We start from the raw sequence: 8,922 nt of genomic DNA, 5'->3' as shown, positions 1-8,922 counted from the left end.
AGAGTACGCCCGTCGCCGGTAGAGTGCGCCCGATTGCTTTGAGGACGAGGACGGATACTTTTCTGCCAATTCAGCATAATTAATCGTCCTCTTTCGACCGCACGAAGGGTTCCCGTCGGTTCCGTGGACCATCCCAAACAGGACGAAAAAATGCATAGTACAAGTCGAAAACAAAGCGTGTGTGTGTAGGTGAGCCAATAAATTTGAGCCACGATCAAAATTGAACAAATAACCAACGCCGGACCAACACGGTGGCGATGTTTTGTGACATGATCCTCTTATGGGTGGCGGGCGGGTCACAAAAGAGAAACACAACAAACGAGACGCACACCGGGTTTTTTTTCCTGCTGCCCGCCACAAAAACACAAAACGAAAACTTTGCCACGGACCCTTTGTGCCACGCGAAAGTGTATGGCACCATAAAGGGTGGCCCCCGTTTCGGAAAGGATTCCGTTTTTGCAAATGAAAAATGCAAAACCGACATTCTGCCCTTGCGGAAACGCGCACAACCCACAGCGCACCATGCGCGAAGGCCATAAATTTGCGGATAAATCATGCGAAAATATGAAAATGAATCATTCCCCAAATTCGTACGGAATGCGATTAAGGAAAAAGCCGGCCGAGATTATTTACCACACGCGCTTCTCTCGCCAGCAGGGCCGGCGAATGGCATCTTTCGATGGGGACCGAACCGGGTGTCCACAAATTAGTTCGAAGGTTTTCAATTTTACTGCCGCTGCATTTTATGTCCGTTCAACTGTTACTTTCCTGCGAACGCGAAGACGAGTTCTGGAAGCTGAAACTAATTATTATACGCTTCGATCCTCCCCTGAGGGAGAACGGCGCCGTGGCTTAGTTGGTTAAAGCGCCTGTCTAGTAAACAGGAGATCGTGAGTTCGAATCTCGCCGGAGCCTATCGAAAAGAAGGGAAATGCATCTCTTCTCGATTCGAGAACCTTTTTCTTACTTTTTTGCATCGATTCGAAACCGCTTTTGGGGTTCTCAAAACTAATGTACCTAAAGCGAAAAGAGTCCAAATTCAGTAGTATAGTGTGCCAAACGTATCGAACCGTTTGTGATCTTTCGGCGTGGGGATGTGAACAATGTGCCACCGCAGTCTCATGTTGGCGGAACAAAGAAGTTGCAGGAGACCCCAAGCGTGGGCAAAGGAAATTATTTATCACTTCCCAAACCAACGGCTGATCGCGTCGTCGCGACGCTGGTGCTGTACGCGGTTGCCGAGAGATGTCGGCGCCTCTATTTATGTATGTGTGTTTGGGGGGGAGCAGGGGGGGTTCGTCTGGCTGGCGTAGGCGTTGCATGTTTTAGCGACTTCCCTTCGCGAGGGCGGTTAGAATAGAACACGATGTCACGCTGCGGGGTCGTTGTTACGCGTTTGCCAAACAGACACACACACACGGTGGTGGTCGGTCGCGAGTAATACTGGAAGTAAGTTTCCGTTTTTAGCTTTCTTCCTGTGCGCTGAGTGGCCACCGTTGCCGCCAGGCCAAATAGAGAACACAATGAAGAATATGTCACCGCAGTGGTCCGCGGGGACGGTTTTCCACACGCCGCACCGCTGCGCAAACAGCGTGACAGTGGCGCGAATGCAAATTTAATTGTGAAGAAAATGCAACGGTTTCGGTCGGCAAGAGCGTGGGGGGGGGGGCCCCCCCACGGGAGGTTAATGTTCCGCGCGGTTGATGATGGAACAACTCTGTTCGGATCTTGAGCGCTCGCGACACGGAGCAGAGAGCGTGATTCAATTTCAATTAAAACCAGACCCATTTCGCACGACGGATGAATTACGGTGGACATTGCCTCCCACCAATCGACCAAACACACGGACCGCTGACGCTGAGGGCATAAACCCTTCGAGAACGTCTGGTGGGCAGAAAAGTGAAATTTTCTTAATTAGAATTCCTGGACGTGATACGCGACAAACCGCGGGCGTTAAGACGCCGTGAATTAAGAGAGCGACTAAAAACCGCGCCTTTTGAATCGTCGACCACGACCACGGCATGTCTGCTGACCGGAAGTCGGGCGGCCGCCGAGTGCGTGCCAACGCTCGAACGAGAATTAAGCGGGCCGTGTAACTATAATTAGTGATATCCTCATCAACCGAACCGAGGTGACCTGCGCGCGCGGGAGAAGACGCCGATGCCTGGCGGCTTAAACTCGTGAAAAATTGAAAAAAAGGAACCAAAATAACTGGATGGTTCTCTTCTTCTCATCGGGCTGTTCGGTCATTCATCGGAGTAGCGTCTCAAGTATCCCGGCCGGGCGCGGCGTGCTTATGTTGCGAAAACTATGTGTGCAACATGTGGCCGGCAGCGACGGCGGGGTCCGTCACGAAGATCCCGCCCGCGAATGGTCCGCGAGTTTTAAGTAAATTAATTTCATTCATTAATTTCAATAAACGGTCGCTGAAAGGGGCTTCGCTGCTGCCCGCGTCGCTCTGCTAAATGAATCTTTCAAATTGTTGGCCACTTTCTAAGAACGGCCCAGCCCGGCCCGGGCAACACTGAGAAATGATTTTAATAATCCGTCCCGAGTGTGGTGGCTATTCGGCAAAAAATCGGTCACTTCCTGTCTGGGTTGCGCGGGAGGCCATGTGTGGCCACAGCTAAGCATCGCCGATCTTCGCAGAGACGGGGTGAGAAAAATTGGACTGGCTGGCGGAATTGACTTCTGTGAAGTTGAGACAAGCTTTGGCCTCTTGTTGGATTCTGAGTCAAACGATGACTTAACGAACCTAGTTTAGGTGTCGCTATCAAATCACTACTTGGCACTAGCATTTCGAACGCTTTTCTATTAATAGCAGCGAGCGAGTTCTGGGGAATTTTCCTTTCCTTCGCCCAAAGATCAGTCACTCTCCATTTCGTTTTCCATCACTTTCACTGACACTGCACTTTGTCAGCAGCGCAGCATTAATGACCTCTCCCGAGTGAAACGATTTGCTGATCCGGTTTTGGTCATTTCCTTTCATCGGGACGACTTTCACTGATACGGTACGGTCACGGTCGACGAGACCTTCAGAAATCGAGGGCCACCTCGAGGGCCCACCATCACTCACAGGCATATCATCACGCGGACAGCAGGACCGCTGCTGCCTTTGACGATGATGATGATGATGATGACGGGTCGGTGATGGAGAAGATGCATCGAGCGAGAAGAAATGCATCAAAAACCGGGTGCACTAAGGCATTGCGGACGCCAGCCCGAGCGCCTGGTCGTAAATCGTGTTCCGTTCCGTTCCGCGGCCATTAATCTTCCGGACGCCGTTGAAGGCGAAAGTGAACCCTAGCGGCCGATGCAAGCGGGCAGGGAAAAAATCAAGCCTCACAAAGTTGCATTCAAATCCGAGTCCCATTCTTGAACTATTGAACGCAAATCGATCACCACCGGACACCGGACCGGAGCCGAAGGTCCTCTGGCCGGGGAAAGTGAATTTCCATTTTCCACACCGAGCGAGCGATTGTGCCGTTGTGCCCGCAGGTGTGCGCATAAAGACGTTCAGTGGGCACGTCAAACATCGCCTCCGAGGCGATCGCCGAGGCCCGGCCGATGATCGGTGACGACAGTTGAGACTACTTACGCCAAGGGGCACAGGCGCGCAGTGCGAGTGCAACGAAAGGTGCATCGCCTCGGGTCGTGGCAGCCACGGATGCAAGACGGATGCTTAATGCGAACTCGACACTTACCTGTAGAGAGGAGGAAAAGAGAAAGGAATGAGCTGTTATTATTATGATAAATAGGCAAATAAATGGTGATGGATTGATGGAGGGGGGTCCAGATGGAAACGTAATGCGCTGTGTGCGCGCCCAGGTGCACCGCCCGGGTGCATAGACATTCTTCGGTGCAGCGGATTTTTAAGTGAAAGTTCCCGACGACGGCAAACCGTTGGACGCCGAGGACCTGCCAGCTATCGATATTCATTAACAACGACGACGGCGGCGGCGGCGACGGCTGGTTCCATTGACCGTGGAAAGAAAAAGTGAGCAGAGCGAAATTACACACTCGTCTGTCAAAACCTTTTCCACCGTCCAGTATTTATGTGGCCGGACTCGCTTCCGGACGGACAGTGGGAGGAAATGGCAGTGTCGCTCCCTGGCGTCGGTGAAAAAAGCCTCGGAACTCGGAGCGGTTGAAAAAACATATCCATCAGCCGCTTAAAAATGGCGGCCGCGGCTGTTGTCGCAGCCATCCATCACCGAATGGTTAAGCCTGGGCAGCCTGGGGCAGCATAAATAGCGCACCATTCTCTCGTATGCGTATTTCTAATGCGCCGCCCGACGCGGCGCGGCAACACTTTCGACCGGGCGACCGAAACGGTCCTCTCTCGGTGCACGGGTCCTTGATAGGTTGATTTATGCGGCCACCGCGGCCGGTTCGCGGCTGGCCGGCCACCAACAGATAAGCCCCTTCAAATCTCCGGCTCAGCAGTAATTGCCCCCGAACGCCGGTACGGCGCCGCCCGACGCGAGAGTTTTCCGGCGAGAAAAACGCACCCCTAAACATCCCTATTAAGGGCAGCCAGCCAACAATGTTTCGAACAAGAGCAAATAGAATCCGCCGTGTGTCGCCTGGCGGGCGATATCGGCGGCAACCGATAGGCCCGGTGCATCGGGCCGATCATCGAACGGGGTTCGGTTCTGGTGCACCTACACCGTTGGCAGAAAGTGAGCGGTTTACCCGTTACAAACAGAAGTAAACGCTCGTAAATCATCTCTCTGTCCAAGGCGGCGGCCGCGTCCGGTTAGTTAACAGTGGTCTGTGTGCCACGGGCGTGCACAGCAAAAGCGGGAACATTCCGGTGCCGACGACGACGCACAAGACTCCCTCCTCGACAAGTCTGGCGGCGTGGCCACCGAGAGCGGGATAAACATTTAATTGAATCAACAAGAACCGGGCCGGCTAGCGTTGGCGTTTTTATGCAATGCGAAGACACACATCGATCAGATCGCCGAGGCCGGCGTGTACGCGTTCTACGGCTCAGTCCGTCGCGAACGTCAGGATCCACGAGCCAGTTTGATCGGTTAGTTGATTTAATCGCCAGATTATGATAATTATCGTTTATTAGCCGTTTTCGAGATTGCAACGATCTACGGGGCTAACGATCGTTATGACATTTTATAGCTCGAGGGTTCGAAGAGATCAAGCAGACATCGCTAACAAGGGCGCGAACCACGTAGACAGCCCGTCGTAGTGGGTTCGCCTTCGTCGTCAAGAGGCTGAATAACAATGCGTTCGCTTGTCTGGCTGGTATGCGAACGCTCATAATAAGGGGCTTGACCTATTCCGTCGTGCCCATGCTGACGTATCCACCAGGCATGTGGGAATATTTAGAGATGTCAAGTGTCAAACCATAAACCACCTGCCCTCCAGGATTCAGCCCGGTGTTCCGCGTTGCCGACGAAGCAACGGACTTCAGCATGAACTGCACACAACTTCAGGTGTCTAAAGAGAACTTACGGCTTCAGTAGTCCTTCTCTTCCACAAAAAAAAACCGCTCTCCAGATATGACATGTGACGATCGGAACATTCTTTGTTCAACCCGGACGGATCCCGCCACCAGAGGTCCACAGCGCATCCTTCACGCTCTGATTACGCCTTGGAATGCTGCCGCCGTCCAGGTAGGCCAGACCAGAAGAGCCCAGATTTGTTGCACACACAATCCTGGGGCCCCGGGCCGGGCCGGGTACGGATTGCACACATTCTTGTGGCTGACACTCGAGACGAGACGGCCATCAGCGTTGGCGCGGCCCGAAGTAGCTTCCTCACCAGCAAACCGGGCCGGTAGTTGCTATTCAGAGCGAGCCTCCTCTCGAGACGGAACCGGGAGCCCCCCTAAGCCCAAGAAGAAAGCACATGGCGGACCGTGCGCCATAATTGTCAGGTTGCTCAATTCCAGAAGCTCCTCCGAGGGCGCGACGAGCCAGCATTTATCGTCAATTAGTGATTGCTGTTTTTATCGCCATCATTAAAGCGAAACGAGCTGTGGGCCGGGAGTGCGTGGACCGAAAGCCACCAGGAGCCACCTGCAGGCAGTGGCCGCAAATGTCCGGCGAAATCAGCGAGGTTCGTCACTCTTGGGGTAGTGTTGCCGCCGTCAACTGCCGGCCAACCCGCGTGTAATGACAGAAATTATTCTCCTGTTTTAATTAAACCGAAAATTAATCGGCACTTGAGCGGGGGGAAGGACCCTTTCACGTGAGTGTCGAGCGTCCTGCTGACACGTTTTTTTAAGGCACCCTACACAGCACAATTGACCTCCTCCGACGGTTTCGGGTTTCCGGTTCGGACGAAAACGTTATAGCGCTTATCGCCGGATGACCATCGGATGATTATAATTTGAGACGGGCGAGTGAGCCGATCCGAGCGTTTCCCACCACCGTCGTCCGGGGCACGTTATTAAGCATAATTATTCAAAACGCATCCGATAAGTCCATTCATAAAACCTGACCAACAAGGTGGCATACATGGTTACGCAGTTAGAGGGGCCGCCGGCCGCCGTTTGCATTTCGGGCTGCATTAATGCGCGGAGGACCGCCGCGCGGCCGACCGGGTGCTGTGATGTGCCTTCGTTGATTGGAATCGATAAATCTCGCTCTGCCCTTGCAACCAGTTATCCTTCAGCATGCCCATCTTGGGGCAGCTGCCTTGCCCGGGGGAAGGCCTCTGCCTATCACTGGCCACTTTGAATAGTTTGAGCTACCTGAAGTGTGTGACCTCGCATTATCGCGAAGAATTAATCTTGTTGCTTGCCCTTAAAAAGGAAACCGACGTCGAGTGAGAGCCCCGCCATATCGCGAACGCACCACATTTGTGAATGTCAGAGCCACGGGATGAATGTGAAGGATGTTTTATTCAAAAGAGAAGAATAGCGTCCGACTACACAACAGAAATGGTACAAGGACGACAAACAAATTGTGCCGCACTTGCTTTCAATATTTTATGAATCGTATTTAAAGGGCTCAGCTTCATTGAGCCCGTTGTTTGGTGTGTGCCTTTCGGGTGCAGAAAGCATTGTGCCATGAGACAATGAATGGCTCATACACCCTAATATGAGAGTGCTTTCAGGGGAAAGGATTTTCTCGAGCAGGACCACCCGATTAAAAAGCAATTCATCGATGGCCCTGACCAGCAGCCGATCCTAATCCGTTCGTTAGCCGGTCCGAGATTATCTCCATGACAGATGTCGAGCGGGAAAACTCGACAAGGATTACCGGTTCCGTACCGTTTTTCGTTTGCCAGGAAAACGGGCCACACACGAATGGCCGGACACCGTACCGTAATTATAAATATTGATCGGCCATCGGGCTTCGGTGAGGCACGAATGGCAAGTCAAGTGTGGATTTATGACCACGTCTCGCACCGCGCGTTTTTACCTCCTTCGGTCTCCGAGGAAAATTACACACACACACACGTTTTCGGCTCCGACCGACCGACCGGGTGGAAACGTTTGCGAGCATACTGATGAGTGATGTGACGACAACTATGACGATGACCGGCACGTTGCTGGCCCCAGGCGGGCCGCCAGACCGGGTCTCCAGACCGGCTGGACAGGATGCTGCGCACAGAGGGCAGGGACAAAACATGATCGGAATATGAGCGTTTCCAATTAAACTTCCGAATCCTGGCGACCGGCCAGCCACCAGTCCATGGCCGTCACGCATGTCTGTAAATGTGTTTTCGTCACGTAGCCGATTGAAATGCAGCAACGCGGGTTGCTGGCCAAGCTGTGGGAAAATTCAATTAAAAATTTTCACGACCAACTCCTGGGGGCCCGCCCGCTTCTGTGGAGCCGCCGCGCGATAGCACAGATTGATGGGCAGCCCCGCACGGTGGACCAATTAAATGGGACCAATTGGAGAGTGTTTAACTACGCCACGGCCAGCGGGTGGGATTTATGTGTTCATTTTATGTTGCCGTCAAACAATCTTTCGACTGGGTTCCATAAATCATCATGCCAAGGATAAAATTGGGTTAAGTAAAGTATTAAAAATATCAAAATGGAAGAATAATATAAAGTATGTTCGCAAACATTGTTTACAAGTTAAGCTTGGATTGAGATTTTTGCTGTCATAATATTAGCATACCCCGGCCACAATGTGCCTGAAGTATCTACACAAGCTGCACGGTGCCACATGATGCGATTCTTGATTGACGTCCTCGTCTTGAACAGCATAAGAAGGCACTCCTCCCGGCGGCACACCAGGCTTGCCATGTTCCACTTTACGGGCACATTCTACACTAAGTGTGTGTGCCTACTTAGTGCGGTTGTCTAGGCGACGATTCCATTAAAACTCAAAATAATGGTGTCGTCTGCTGCTCGCTTTGAACTTCACGGTTCTTCACGAACTCTTGGCTGGCGGCGGTTCAGATCGATGGCTATCGAGACGGCCCCCGAACGGGGAAGATTTTATGGCGGCCCAGTAATCCTTGCTGCATGCACAGGGGGACTCTCCCTCTCCCGTGGTTCCCCGTTTCGTAATGAGCGACGACGCCACGATACGCGCCGTCGCCGTTTTAAGCCCATTCCCCAAGAACCCTTCTTCTGAGTGGCCCGTGCGATCGAAACGCGGTAATGGTTTTAACCTTTTATCGACCCCCAACAAGACTCTCTTCCCGACCTCCACCCAGGGGTCTCCAAGACGTTTTTTTCCCTTCGACTCATTACACAAAGTTGATTAACGGTTCGGTTGCGGTGACGCGAAGACCGACGCCCAAGACGCTCAAGACGCCCAGGACACACCGCGCTGCTGCGATGATTGTAGGTGGCCCCTGCTCAATTCCGCTTCACGACATCGCCATATCCATCAAAATCGAACGTCGTAATGAGCGGCAATTTACTCCGGCGTGCAAAGCGTGTCATCATGCACCGCAATCAATTAGGGGACGGCCTCCGGACCAACAGGT

At 52.7% G+C, this 8,922-nt stretch overlaps 1 non-coding gene across 1 annotated transcript; it reads left to right on the top strand.

Moving 5' to 3' along the window:
• Positions 1-841: 841 nt before the first annotated feature.
• Positions 842-915, top strand: Trnat-agu (transfer RNA threonine (anticodon AGU)). The gene has a single exon. It is a non-coding gene; the product is annotated as a tRNA-Thr (tRNA).
• Positions 916-8,922: the final 8,007 nt, after the last annotated feature.

The sequence above is a fragment of the Anopheles cruzii genome, chromosome 3 (genome assembly GCF_943734635.1).
Source record: "Anopheles cruzii chromosome 3, idAnoCruzAS_RS32_06, whole genome shotgun sequence".
Taxonomy (NCBI): Eukaryota; Metazoa; Arthropoda; class Insecta; order Diptera; family Culicidae; genus Anopheles; species Anopheles cruzii.
Note: the sequence above shows the minus strand (reverse complement) of the source record. Positions and strands in the feature narration are given on the sequence as shown.